At 43.3% G+C, this 15452-nt stretch overlaps 1 pseudogene; it reads left to right on the top strand.

Moving 5' to 3' along the window:
• Window positions 1-2498: 2498 nt before the first annotated feature.
• On the top strand, window positions 2499-3784 carry LOC123409408 (annotated as a pseudogene).
• Window positions 3785-15452: the final 11668 nt, after the last annotated feature.

Here is a 15452-nt window from a genome sequence, read left to right as displayed (position 1 = left end):
CCCGGATGAGATCTCGGACATCACGAGGAGCTCTCGAATGGTCTTGAGGTAAAGATTGATATATAGGAAGTTGGTATTCGAGGTGCGGAAAAGTTTCGGAACATGTCGGTTTTGTGATGGGAGTGTCGAAATTGTTCCGCGGGTCCACCGGGAGGGTCCACCTGCCCCGGAGGGCCCCATGGGCTATGAGAGGAGGCACACCAGCCCCTAGTGGGATGGCCGCCCCTCCCATCAAGGCCCATGTGGCAAGAGGTGGTGGCTAAGACCACAAAGGGGCCGACCACCCTAGCCTTGGGTGGCTAGGCACCCTAGGGCCGCCGTGCCCCACCCCTTGGCCGCATCCCAAGGGGGGAACCCTAGGCCGAGCTGGGCCCCTCCTCTCCTCCTATATATATGACAGGGGCGGGAGGGCTTCAACACACACGCCACGTAGGAGCCTCTCCCTCTCCCTCTAGATCGTCTCGTCCTTTAGTTTTTCCTGTAGTGCTTGGCGAAGCCTTGCTCGGACAGCTGCTCCACCATGATACGTCCATTTTTCATCATATGCTTTGATATCAATATTTATTGCATTATGAGCTGTTATTACACATTATGGTACAATACTTATGCCTTTTCTCTCTTATTTTACAAGATTTACATGAAGAGGGAGAATGCCGACAGCTGGAATTCTGGACTGGAAAAGGAGCAAATCTGAGAGATCTATCCTGCACAGCTCTAAAAGTCCTGAAAATTTAAGGAGAATTGTTCTGGAATATATAAAAAATAATGGGCGAAAAAGTCCCGGAGGGGACCCACCAGGAAGCCACAAGTCATCGGGCGCGGCCTACCCCCTGGCTGCGCCCTGCGGACTTGTGGGCCCCGTGGCAGGCCTCCGATGCCCATCTTCTGCTATATGAAGGGTTTTGACCTGGAAAAAATCATATCAGAGCTTTCGGGACGCGACGCCGCTGTCTCGAGGTGGAACTTCGATAGAACCAATCTAGAGCTCCGGCGGAGCTATTCCGCCAGGGAAACTTCCCTCCGGAGGCGGAAACCGAAGCCATCGTCATCGCCAATGATCCTTTCATCGAGAGGGGGTTAATCTCCATCAACATCTTCATAAGCACCATCTCCTCTCCAAACCCTAGTTCATCTCTTGTATCCGATCTTTGTCTCAAAACCTCAGATTGGTACATGTGGGTTGATAGTAGTGTTGATTACTCCTTGTAGTTGATACTGGCACTACTAGGAAAAGGCCTGCTAGTGGCGCACCTATTTTGGCTACTAATGGCGCACTATAGGTGCGCCACTAGCATCACACCATTAGAATTTTTTACTAATGGCGCACCACAGGTGCGCCATTAGTATCTGGTATACTAATGGCGCACCAGGCAGTGCGCCATTAGTATAGCTCATGGTGCGCCATTAGTATGCCTCCTAGGTGCGCCATTAGTATGCCTCCCAGGGGCGCCATTAGTATGCCTCCCAGGTGCGCCATTAGTATGCCTCCCAGGTGCGCCATTAGTATGCCTCCCAGGTGTGCCATTAGTAGAGCACATGGTGCGCCACAGGTTATACTGCCAGCTCTAAAAATATTCAATTATTATCCTCACACCCACAAGAAGGTTCAAGATAAACACATATTACACCACAATGAAAATATTTTTATAAACATGCACATAAATTGAACACAAGTTGACAAACAAATTAGCCTAGAGGAAGCATAGTTTTGACCATCTTAACAATCATCTAGAACACACCACAAAAAGATAAGGACTATTGGTTACTATGAGAGACTTCAGATGGTCCAGAACACACAAGTTTGTATCTACATGCACAAAGTGCAAGCTCCAAAACACTCGAAACACCAAATGGTCTACAAGACAATAAGGTCCATGATTATAGGTTGGTTGGTCCATAAACGCTAGAGACTCATCATGTCAATGTGCATCAATAGGTTGAGTACCTGAAAACATTTTGCACAAATTTGTCAAGAAAATGGAACCAGATCAAGTTGTTAAAATCTCATATGCGTATTAAAAATATCCGATCAAAAGATTATCATGATATCATAGTTAACAATATTGTTTCTATAACAGTACCCACTTGTTATAGCAGAAATTTTGTCACTTTATATTAAACAATCTTAAAAGTGATATGAAAAAACGCTTCATGTTTTGATAGTAAATCTGACATGTGTAATCATATAACTAATAAACTGAATGCCACAATATCAGTAGGTCTGCTAATAGCCAGTAATCTCATAGTACTGCATATGTTTGTCGCAATTTAAATGTATCCTGATAATGAAAAAAAGGTAAGTTGCAAGTTTGACAGCAAGTGTTATTTCCTTTGATTATTTCAGCAACATATAGGAACCAAACTGGGAGAGACTTAAGTAAATATTATTGCCAACATTGTATTTCTCTGAATCTACAACAAGAAAGCTGAAATTAATGACTCTTCTCAATATTATTGCCAACTCTTGAGCAAAAAAGACTCTTCTCAGCACTGATAAAATGTTGATAAAAGTAGAAGTGAATTATTTTATTTCTGTCATAACCTCAAGCAATATTTCCAGGCAAGCCCTTGTTATAGTACTTGATTATAATAAAGAGTGTATTTCAGCCATCTACATGATTTAGATTGGAAAGGTAGCTCAAGCTAAATACCTCCTCCAAGCTATACCTTACAACTGCAATGATGAAAACCATAAGAGATCTGTTACCCGGGCTACATGCTTAGGGAGCTTGACTTACAAACACTCCCTTCTCCCATAACTCAGATATACTGATGTGAGGAACCTTGAATATCTACATCCACAAATACTCTTTACTTCTTCAAAATCAATTGAATTATGAAGAACCACTCATTTCAGTTTCGACAAATATAGACAAGCATCAGGACTGCAACTCAAAGCGCTTCTGTCTCCGATAACTGAACTGAAGCGCAAACAACCGGAAATCTTGGGCGCTACTGATGGAGAGAAGAATCGACAATATCTGGAGGAGAACCAAGATTTTTCTAGACTTCTCAATGATGCTGGCACACCAGAGTCTGCTTGAGAAACTAAGAAAGCAGCTAATTAATAAGAACAGAACAAATATAAGTAAAAAAGTCAAGTTTAGACTCCTAGCTCAGATGAATGGTTGTCAAACCCTAAGGGCACCATAGATGCTATCAAAAATCATATGCAAGAAAAATGTGGGCTGAGAACACTACTGTGCAAGGTGAGAGCAGCAAGCATGCAGGTGAGCAGAGGGACAAAACACCATTATCCTCTCAAGAAAGCAGCAGCCTGGAAACACTGGTTGAGGATGTGCGGCTACAAAGTACATCAGCAGGTTCATGGAGATGCAATGACTCCAGAATCTCAGTGAGAAAGCTTGAGCCACCGAGAAAACACCATGGAGCAGCAGTGCACCTCAGAGTTCACTTTTCCACTGTCATGTATCATTTGCTGACAATGGAAACTCTTGGGGTGCTAGATACACCAAGGCCACCAACCACTGGCTTAGGAACACGACGAACACAGTACGATGGAGGTTGCAGAACCACCTGCAGGTTTTCCAAGAAATAAAAAATGACACGAACCAAAATGCTGCATAGCTAGATCTGTATTCCCCACTCACTGTTGATGGAAGTTCTTCCCAGTAAGTAGTGGTTGTTGTTTCCCACCAGAGATGAGACTAGTACATATCATTTGTTTCTGAGAAGAAGCATTAGCATTGAAGTGTCAACAGCTCAAGGGGGATTAGTTACAACAATCATGTAGAGCTAAGGAACTTGTCAAACATTGTCAATAGTTCATGTTCCTAAAAAGTGCATGAATCATACTCTCTTCAGATCCATACTCTGATCAGCTTACTTCATTTGTGATCTGATCATTGTATAAACGGATCGATAACTAGTCTAGTGGTACCATTTTTTTACTTCTAACTCACACTTGGAGTAACACAAGATTAGTGCCTTGTATTGTTAGTTTGACAAATTCCTGTAGAAAATAATGCCCCACTTAAATTACAGACATGAATTATGAAATGGTGGATACTAAACATGACACTTCTTGGTACATCCACCTCCTATTTTTTTCTCCTAGAATATGCAAGTTTATATTGTTGCAGCTTACAATAATGCAACAACAATGCACATAGACCTTAGAAAATGCAGATTGAGTTGTTACCTTGACAATATGCCAACCATTAAGAATGATGTTCCAGCTCTTTATGACAGGAGGGAACTCATCTTTCTTCTGAAGAAAGAGGGCCTCAGCCTCCTCGACGTGCTTGTAACAACAGAGCGACATCAGAAGTATCTGGAATCCAACCAAGTCAACCTCAAACCCATAATCATTAATCTTGTAGAATATCTCGGTCGCTTCTTGCACCTTGTGAGCCCCTCCATACCGTTTCAACAGGACAACAAACATCATGTTCGTTACGATCAACCCGCGGCGTTGTTCAGGAATCTCATCGAAGAGCTGTCTCATAAGCCTGACCTTCTTCATCCGCCCAAGGATGTCAAGCATCTCGATGTATGTCCTTGGACCGTGCTCATACGTAGGCAGACCAGCCGCCCAAGTGAAGAACAGTAGCGCGACCTGCCAATTGGACCTCCGCTTTTGGAGGACTTTCAGAACAACATCCCCGTCAATCTCATTGGCAAACTGACACAGGTCTTTGCTGAGGTCAGCATCAGCATCACAAGACTTGAGAACTCTCAGAACTTCACCGACGCGGACATCTAGGGAGTCCCCTGAAGCGCTGGTATGGCAAAGCCTTGGCGACCCGAGAACATATCCTCTTGGAACAATGCTTGGGCGGAAGCCTGGAGGCAATACTGCATCAGGAAGCACCTCCGACACATTCTGTCGAACAGTCGGTGTGCACCAACCGAAAACAATGAGCCACCTATGAACTGCGCACAAAAATGTTTTGAGTTAGCATCTGTCTCGAGTTTCCATGGCGTGTCACTTTGATTTCCCAATGCTACGTCTGGAAATCAGGCAAAGTCTGGATATGGGGTGTGCGAGATGGGATTAACGGAGGCGTTCGCTTGATGGTCGAGGAGGGTAATAATGGGAGCAAAGAGAGGCGCAAAGGAGGGGGTGGGTAGTATTCATACCGCGGATGGGGTTTCTGGTCCTGAATGCTGAAGCGAGGACGGCGCACGCCGGCGCCGGCGGCATCGCGCAGAAGGTGCGCACAAGGGAGGGCGGCGTGAGCGCGTGCACGAGGATGACCGGCTGCCAGCCTTGCACGCTCGGTCGAGCCCGCCAGCGGAGGGCCATGGAGTAACGTGCTCCGAGCCAACGCCGGTGCCGACTCTGCGGTCGTGAGTTCCCGGTGACCTTCGCAGCCACACGTGCTGGCCGTGGTGGAACTGCTCCATGGGTCACTTGAGCTGGACCGATGCGGAGGGGAGGGGGTGGGCTCTACGCGGCAGAGACGGAGAGCGGGTTCTTGGTTTCTTGGCGCTCCGGCGACGGGGAGAAGAGGAGGATCACGGTGGCCTTGCCTGGCGGCGGTGGTGGTTCGGGCCGGGGGAGGCCATGACACAGCGACGATTGTGATGCGGTGTGGGGCGCAGGAGGAGAGGATGAGGACGAGAGAGGGCTTGCTAGGTTTGGGGTCGTGGGTGGCAGGGAGATATTTTTTTTTACAGAACTACTAGTGGCGCACCAGCTGGTGGTGCGCCATTAGTAGTTTTGCAAACAAAATATATAGTAGTGGCGCACCACCTACAGGTGCGCCATTAGTAACCCTGGTTACTAATGGCGCACCGGTTGGTGGTGCGCCATTAGTAGTTTTGCAAAAAAAAATATAGTAGTGGCGCACCACCTACGGATGCACCATTAGTAACCCTGGTTACTAATGGCGCACCATCTGGTGTGGCGCACCGAGTGTGTGGTGCGCCATTAGTGTCCATCACACTAATGGCACACATGCACATGGTGCGCCACTGCTATATAGTAGTGGCGCACTACTTGTCTGGTGCGCCATTAGTGTCTATATCATCTATAGCCCTTTTCCTAGTAGTGTGGTTGGTTTATTCGGTTGAAGATCGTATGTTCAGATTCTTAATGATTATTAATACTCCTCTTATTATGAACATGAATATGCTTTGTGAGTAGTTACGTTTGTTCCTGAGGACATGGGATAAGTCTTGTTATAAGTAATCATGTGAATTTGGTATTCGTTCAATATTTTGATAGGTTATATGTTGTCTATCCTCTAGTGGTGTCATGTGAACGTCGACTACATGACGCTTCACCATTATTTGGTCCTAGAGGAAGGCATTGGGAAGTAATAAGTAGATGATGGGTTGCTAGAGTGACAGAAGCTTAAACCCTAGTTTATGGGTTGCTTCGTAAGGGGCTGATTTGGATCCATATGTTCAATGTTATTGTTAGATTTATCTTAATTCATATTTCATAGTTGCGGATGCTTGCAAGAGAGGTTAATCATAAGTGGGAGGTTGTCCAAGTAAGGGCATCACCTAAGCACCGATCCACCCACATATCAAATTATCAAAGTAACGAATGCGAATCATATGAGCATGATGAAAACTAGCTTGACATAAATTCCCATGTGTCCTCGAGAGCGCTTTTCTTTATATAAGAGTTTGTACAGGCTTGTCCTTTGGTACAAAAATGATTCGTCCACCTTTCTGCACCTTTGTTACAATTGTTACTTGTTACTCGTCACAAATTACCTTATCACTAAACTATCTGTCACCAATAATTTCAGTGCTTGCAGAGAATACCTTACTGAAAACCGCTTGCCATGTCCTTCTTCTCCTCGTTGGGTTCGAAACTCTTACTTATCTAAGGACTATGATAGATCCTCTATACATGTGGGTCATCAAGACTCTTTTCTGGCGCCGTTGCCGGGGAGTGAAGCGACTTTGGTAAGTGGAACTTGGTAAGGAAACATTTATATACTGTGGTGAAATTTACTGTCATGTGTCACTATGGAAAATAATCCTTTGGGTATCTTGTTCGAGGTATCTTCACCCCGTCCGGAAGCACAAAGAGATGCTCCTGAACCTGCTGCACCTACTGAAAATATTTATTATGAAATTCCTTCGGGTATGATAGAAAAACTGCTAGCTAATCCTTATGCAGGTGATGGAACACTACATCCTGATTTGCACCTAATCTATGTGGATGAAGTTTGTGGATTATTTAAGCTTGCATGTCTGTCAGAGGATGATGTCAAGAAGAAGGTTTTTCCTTTATCTTTGAAGGAAAATGTGTTGAAATGGTATAGGCTATGTGATGATATTGGATCATGGAACTACAACCGATTGAAATTGGAATTTCATCAGAAGTTTTATCCTATGCATCTGGTTCATCGTGATCGGAATTATATTTATAATTTTTGGCCTCATGAAGGAGAAAGAATCGCTAAAGCTTGGGGGAGGCTTAAGTCAATGTTATATTCATGCCCCAATCATGAGCTCCCGAGAGAAATTATTATTCAGAATTTTTATGCTCGTCTCTCTCGTAATGATCAATCCATGCTCGACACTTCTTCTGTTGGTTCCTTTATGAAGAAAGATATTGAATTCGAATGGGACTTATTGGAAAGAATTAAACGCAACTCTGAAGATTGGGAACTCGACGAAGGTAATGAGTCAGGTATAAGCCTTAAGTTTGATTGTGTTAAATCCTTGATAGACACCGATGATTTTCGTGATTTTAGCACTAAATATGGACTTGACTCTGAGGTAGTAGCTTCATTTTGTGAATCTTTTGCTACTCATGTTGATCTCCCCAAGGAGAAGTGGTTTAAATATCATCCTCCCATTGAAGTAAAAATGGTAGAACCTATTAAAGTTGAAGAATAAACTACTATTTATAATGATGATCATGCTATTCCTACTGCTTATATTGAGAAAGCACCCTTTCCTGTTAGGATAAAAGAACATGCTAAAGCTTCAACTGTGGTTCGTAAGAGTTGTGCTAGAACACCTATACCACCTGAACAAATTAAAGTTGAACCTAATATTGCTGTGGTTAAAGATCTCTTGGTTGATAATATTGATGGGCATGTCATTCACTTATGTAATCAAGCCGCTAGAATAGCTAGACTTGATACTAAGGGTAAACATAGACCCGTTGTTGGCGTGCGTGTTGTTTTTGTTAAGACAGGAGATCATTGTTATCATGGCTTATGTGATGTGGGTGCTAGTGTGAGTGCAATTCCCTTTACCTTATACCAAGAAATTGTTGGAAATATGCCCTAGAGGCAATAATAAATTGGTTATTATTATATTTCCTTGTTCATGATAAACGTTTATTATCCATGCTAGAATTGTATTAATTGGAAAGTCAAATACATGTGTGGACACATAGACAACACAATGTCCCTAGTGAGCCTCTAGTTGACTAGCTCGTTGATCGAAGATGGTCAAGGTTTCCTGGCCATAGACAAGTGCTGTCACTTGATAATGGGATCACATCATTAGGAGAATAATATGATGGACAAGAGCCAAACTATGAACGTAGCATTTGATCATGTCAGTTTATTGCTACTGTTTTCTGCATGGCAATGTATCTGTTCATATGACCATGAGATCATGCAACTCCCGAACACCGAAGGAGTACCTTTTGTGTACCAATCGTCGCAACGTTACTCGATGACTATAAAGGTGCTCTACAGGTATCTTCGAAGGTGTCTGTTGGGTTGGCGTGAATCAAGACTGGGATTTGTCACTCTGTGTGATGGAGAGGTATCTCAGGGCCCACTTGGTAATACAAGATCACAATAAGCCTTGCAAGAAATGTGACTAAGGAGTTAGTCACGGGATCTTGTATTACGGAACAAGTAAAGAGACTTGCTGGTAACAAGATTGAACTAGGTATTGAGATACCGATGATCGAATATCGGGCAAGTAACATACCAAAGGACAAAGGGAACAACATACAGGATTAACTGAATCCTTGACATAGAGGTTCAACCTATAAAGATCTTCGTAGAATATGTAGGAGCTAATATGGGAATCCAGATCCCGCTACTGGTTATTGACCGAAGACTGTCTCACGTCATGTCTACATAGTTCATGAACCCGCAGGGTCTGCACACTTAAGGTTCAGTGACTATTCGGTATAGTTGAATTATTGGTGTTGGTAACCGAAAGTTGCTCGGAGTCCCGAATGAGATCCTGGATGTCACGAGGAGCTGAGGAATGGTCCGGAGGTAAAGATTGATATATAACAAGTCTTGTTTTGGTCACCTGGAAAGATTCGGGCTCATCAGTAGTGTACTGGGAGTGGAGGGAGGGTGCCGGCAAAGTTATCAGAATCGTGAATCAAATATTAGAATCTTAAGACCTTATGATCCAAACTACCCTCTCCGATTCTACGATTTTTCTCATAGAATCTAAGTTTCTACGATCATGTTAGTTATGATTCTACGACTCACGATTCCATCAACGGAGCTCCGATCCGATTCAGAATCGTGATTCTGACAACTTTGGGTGCCAGGGGACCACCGGGAGCGGTGTGATGACCCAAGAGCCTTATGGGCTATGAGAGGAGTGATACGTCTCCGTTGTATCTACTTTTCCAAACTCTTTTGCCCTTGTTTTGGTCTCTAATTTGCATGATTTGAATGAAACTAACCCGGACTAACGCTGTTTTCAGCAGAATTGCCATGGTGTTGTTTTTGCGCAGAAATAGAAGTTCTCGGAATGACCTGGAAATCTACAAGGATTTTTATGGAATATATAAAAAATACTGGCGCAAGAATCAACTGGAGGGACAGAGCTAGGAGCTCACGAGCCCACTAGGCCAGCCCCCCCTGGCCGGGCCTGGCAGGCTTGTGAGCCCCTCGGGGCTCCGCCGCCCCCAATTCCAGCTCTATATATCCTCTTTCGTCTGGAAAAAAATCAAGGAGAAGAGTTCATCGCGTTTTACGATAGGGAGGCGCCACCACCTCTTGTTCTTCCTCTCGAGGGCAAATCTGGAGTCCGTTCTGGGCTCCGGAGAGAGGAGATCGTCGCCATCGTCATCATCAACCTTCCTTCATCGCCAATTCCGTGATGCTCTTCACCGTTCGTGAGTAATCTCATCGTAGGCTTGCTGGACGGTCATGGGTTGGATGAGAGCTATCATGTAATCGAGTTAGTTTTGACGGGGATTGATCCCTAGTATCCACTATGTTCTGAGATTGATGTTGTTACTACTTTGCCATGCTTAATGCTTGTCACTAGGGCCCAAGTGCCATGATTTCAGATGTGAACCTATTATGTTGTCGCTAATATATGTGTGTTTTAGATCCTATCTTGCAAGTTGTAGTCACCTACTATGTGTTACGACCCGGCAACCCGGGAGTGACAATAGCCGGAACCACTCCCGGAGATAACCATAGTATGAGGAGTTCCTGTATTCACCAAGTGTTAATGCGTTGGTCCAGTTCTTTATTAAAAGGAGAACCTTAATATCCCATAGTTTCCATTAGGACCCCGCTGCCACGGGAGGGATGGACAATAGATGTCATGCAAGTTCTTTTCCCTAAGCACGTATGACTACACACGGAATACATGCCTACATTAGATTGACGAACTGGAGCTAGTTACTTATCTCTCCGTGTTATAACTGTTGCATGATGAATAGCATCCAGCATAATCATCCATCACCGATCCAATGCCTACGAGTCTTTCATACTGGTCCTTGCTCCGTTACTTTGTCGCTACTGCTGTCACTGATGCTATTGTTACTCTGTTGCTACTGTTGTTACTTTGCCGCTACTGCTGTCATTTTGCTGCTACTGGTTTCTGTTGCTACTGCTGCTATCATACTACCTTGCTACTGATACTTTGCTACAGATACTAAATCTTTCAGGTGTGGTTGAATTGACAACTCAACTTCTAATTGATACGTCTCAAACGTATCTATAATTTTTAATGGTTTCACGCTGTTATCTTGCCTTCTTTGTATGTTTTATGTACCTTTTTATATCTTTTTGGGACTAACTTATTAATTCAGTGCCAAGTGCCAGTTCCTGTTTTTTCCGTGTTTTTGACTCCTTTGAGATCTAATTTTGGAACGGAGTCCAAACGGAAGAAAAACCCCGAAATGATTTTTTCCCGAATGAAAGAAGTCCAGGGGGCTTTTGGGCCAAGCCAGGTGGGCTCCAGGGAGCCCACAAGCCCCCACTCCGCCACCAGGGGGAGGCGACAGTGGGCAGGCTTGTGGCCTCCCTGGCCGCCCCCTGACCTAGGTCTTTGACCTATAAATTCCCAAATATTCCGCAAAAAATCGGGGGAGCCTCTACTTTTCCGCCGCCGCAAGCTTCCGTTTCCGCGAGATCTCATCTGGAGACCCTTCTCGGCGCCCTGCCGGAGGGGACTTTGGAGTTGGAGGGCTTCTTCATCATCATCATCGCCCCTCCAATGACTCATGAGTAGTTCACTTCAGACCTACGGGTCCGTAGTTAGTAGCTAGATGGCTTCTTCTCTCTCTTGGATCTTCAATACAAAGTTCTCCATGATCTTCATGGATATCTATGCAATGTAATCTTCTTTGGCGGTGTGTTTGTCGAGATCCGATGAATTGTGGACTTGTGATCAGATTATCTATGATATATATTTGAGTCTTTGCTGATTTCTTATATGCATGATTTCATATCCTTGTAAGTCTCTCCGAGTCTTGGGTTTTGTTTGGCCAACTAGATCTATGATTCTTGCAATGGGAGAAGTGCTTGGTTTTGGGTTCTGCCATGTGGTGACCTTTCCGAGTGACAGTAGGGGCAGCAAGGCACACATCAAGCAGTTGCCATCAAGGGTAAAAAGATGGGGTTTTTATCATTGGTTTGAGATTATCCCTCTACATCATGTCATCTTTCTTAAGGCGTTACTCTGTTCTTATGGACTTAATACACTAGATGCATGCTGGATAGCGGTCGACGTGTGGAGTAATAGTAGTAGATGCAGAAAGTGTCGGTCTACTTGTTTCGGGCGTGATGCCTATAGAAATAATCATTGCATAGATATCGTCATGACTCTGCACACTTCTATCAATTGCTCGACAGTAATTGGTTCACCCACCGTGTACTTGCTTTCATGAGAGAAGCTTCTAGTAAACACTACGACCCCCGGGTCTATTCACATCCTTCGTTTACATCTCCGCTTTTACTTTGCTTTGTTACTTTGTTGCTTTCAGTTCTCACTTGGCAAACAATCTATAAGGGATTTACAACCCCTTCATAGCGTTGGGTGTAAGCTTTTGTGTTTGTGCAGGATCTTGAGATACTCTTCCACCGGATTGATACCTTGGTTCTGAAACTGAGGGAAATACTTACCGTCGCTATACTACATCACCCTTTCCGCTTCGAATGAACACCAATGCAAGGATCCAAGGCCACGGGGGAAATCCTTTGCATACTTGCCTAGGAAGTCCCTTAAGGCGTAGCCATAGCTGAAGGATTCCTGGTGCCGTCGACACAACTATTTCTGGCGCTGTTGCAAGGGGTACACAACAAACATCAGAAGTATTTTGGGCGCCATAGCCGGGGAGGAGAAATCAAGATCTATCCAAGTAGGTCTCACAAACTCTTCTCTTGCATTTACTTTTGTTGCCAGTTGCCTCTCGTTTTCCTCTCCCCCACTTCACATTTGCCGTTTTCATTCGTCTTTCTCCTTTGCCATTTTCCTTTGCCGGTTTCTTGCTTGCTTGTGTGCTTGTTTGTTTGTTGAAGACATCATGTCTGAAAACACCAAACTTTGCGACTTCTCGAGCACTAATAATAATGATTTTATTAGTACTCCGATTGCTCCCGCCACTAGTGCGGAATCATATGAAATCAACGCAGCTTTGCTGAATCTTGTTATGAAAGAGCAATTCTCTGGCCTTCCTAGTGAAGATGCCGCATCCCATCTCAATACCTTCATTGTGCTTTCTGATATGCAAATGAAAAGAGATGTGGATAATGACGTGATTAAGTTGAAACTTTTTCCTTTCTCGTTACGAGATCGCGCAAAAACTTGGTTTTCTTCTTTGCCTAAAAATAGTATCGACTCTTGGGATAGGTGCAAAGATGCTTACATATCCAAGTATTTTCCGCTGGCTAAGATCATCTCCTTACGTAACGATATCATGAATTTCAAGCAACTTGATCATGAACACGTTGCACAATCTTGGGAGAGGATGAAGCTTATGATTAGAAATTGTCCTGCTCATGGCTTGAGTTTGTGGATGATTATACAAATCTTTTACGCTGACTTGAATTTCGCTTCTTGCAATATCTTAGACTCTGCCTCAAGTGGAACGTTCATCGAAATCACGTTAGGAGACGCTACAAAACTCCTATACAATATCATGACCAACTACTCTCAGTGGCACACTGAAAGGTCGCCTGCTAGCAAAAAGGTGCACGCTGTAGAAGAGATTAACTCGCTTAGTGCTAAGATGGACGAGTTGATGAATTTGGTTGCTTGTAGAAACGCTACCGTAGATCCTAATGACATGCCACTATCTTCTTTGATTGAGAGTAGCAACGCTAGTTTGGACGTGAATTTTGTTGGTAGGAACAATTTTGGCAACAACAATGCTTTTAGAGGAAACTATGTTCCTAGGCCTTTTACTAGTAACTCCTCTAACAATTATGGAAATTCCTACGGCAACACTTATGGAAATCACAACAAATTACCCTCTAATCTAGAGAGTAATATCAAAGAGTTCATCAACTCTCAAAAGATTTTCAATGTGTCCATAGAGGAAAAACTACTCAAAATAGACGATTTGGCTAAGAGCGTTGATAGAATGTCTTGTGATATTGATGCTTTGAAAGTTAGATGCGCTCCTCCAAAGATCAACTTGGATGAAACTTGGAAAGCTATGCGTATCTCCATGAATGAGAGCAAAGAAAGAACCGCCCAAATTCGCGCTAGACATGAATGGTTTAAAAGGGTGCGTTCTAGTGAGGCAAATCACGAAGATCTTAAAGTGCTTGGTGTGTCTCCTCTTGAATCTTTGTTTTCGCGTGTCAAACCTACTTATGGAGGGGCTGGATATGAATCCACTGGTTGAAAAATGCCCCAATGATTCGGAGTCCACCTATCTTGATGATAAAGGTGTGGAGAGTGGAGTAGAAGAACTCAAAATTTTGGGTAGTAATGAAACTCCCACTTTGGATTTCAAGGAATTCAATTATGATAATTGCTCCTTGTTTGAATGCATTTCTTTGATGCAATCCATTGCAAACTCTCCACATGCTTATAGCCAAAGCAAAGCCTTTACCGCGCATATTGTAGATGCTATGATGAAATCTCTTGAAGAGAAGTTTGAACTAGAAGTCTCTATACCTAGAAAACTTCATGATGAGTGGGAACCTACTATCAAAATCAAGATCAAAAACTATGAGTGCAATGCTTTGTGTGATTTGGCTGCTAGTGTTTCCGCGATTCCAAAGTCTTTATGTGATATTCTTGGTTTTCATGAGATTGAAGACTGTTCTCTTAATTTGCATCTTGCAGATTCTAGCGTCAAGAAGCCCATGGGGAGGATCGATGATGTTCTTATTTTTGCAAATAAGAACTATTTACCCGTGGATTTCATTGTACTTGACATAGATTGCAATCCTTCATGTCCCATTATTCTTGGTAGACCTTTCCTAAGGACTATTCGTGCTACCATCGATATGAAGGAAGGTAATATTAGATTTCAATTTCCCTTAAAGAAGGGCATGGATCACTTTCCCAGAAAGAAAATAAGATTGCCTTATGAATCTATGATGAGGGCTACCTATGGTTTGAGCACCAAAGATGACTATACGTGATTCCATCACTTTCACCTAGCTAAAGGCGTTAAACAAAAGCGCTTGTTGGGAGGCAAGCCAACGAATCTATCCTTTTTCTTTCTGTTTTGTGTTTTCCACACTTTCATAATTCTGTTATGATTGTGGTTTTTTGTGTTTCTTTTGCGTTTGTGCCAAGCAAAACCGTTATGATTAGTCTTGGGGCTGATTGTTTGGTCACGCTCGAAAATACAAAAACTTTCTGCTCACGAAAAGAATTTCCATTTTTTCTGTAAGAGCTTTTGAGTTGATTCTATTTGGTGCTGATTTCTACGCAAATTCGTCAGACTGTCGTAATTTTTCAGAATTTTTGAAGTACCAGAGGTATACGAAACATACAGATTGCTACAGACTGGTCTGCTGTTAACATATTCTATTTTTGTTGTGTTGGTTGCTTATTTTGATGAAACTATGGATAGTATCGGGGGGTATTAGCCATGGAAGATTGAAAGTACAGTAACCCAACATCAGCACAAGTAGAATTTAAGTTTTCTACAGTACCTAAGGAAGTGGTGGTTTGCTTTCTTGTACTAATGTTATCACGAGTTTCTGTTTAAGTTTCGTGTTGTGAAGTTTTCAAGTTTTGGGTGAAGTTCTTATGGACAAAAAGATAAAAGAGTGGCAATATCTCAAGCTTGGGGATGCCCAAGGCACCCCAAGAGATTCAAGGAT

This window comes from Hordeum vulgare, chromosome 7H (assembly GCF_904849725.1).
Source record: "Hordeum vulgare subsp. vulgare chromosome 7H, MorexV3_pseudomolecules_assembly, whole genome shotgun sequence".
Lineage (NCBI taxonomy): Eukaryota > Viridiplantae > Streptophyta > Magnoliopsida > Poales > Poaceae > Hordeum > Hordeum vulgare.
Note: the sequence above shows the minus strand (reverse complement) of the source record. Positions and strands in the feature narration are given on the sequence as shown.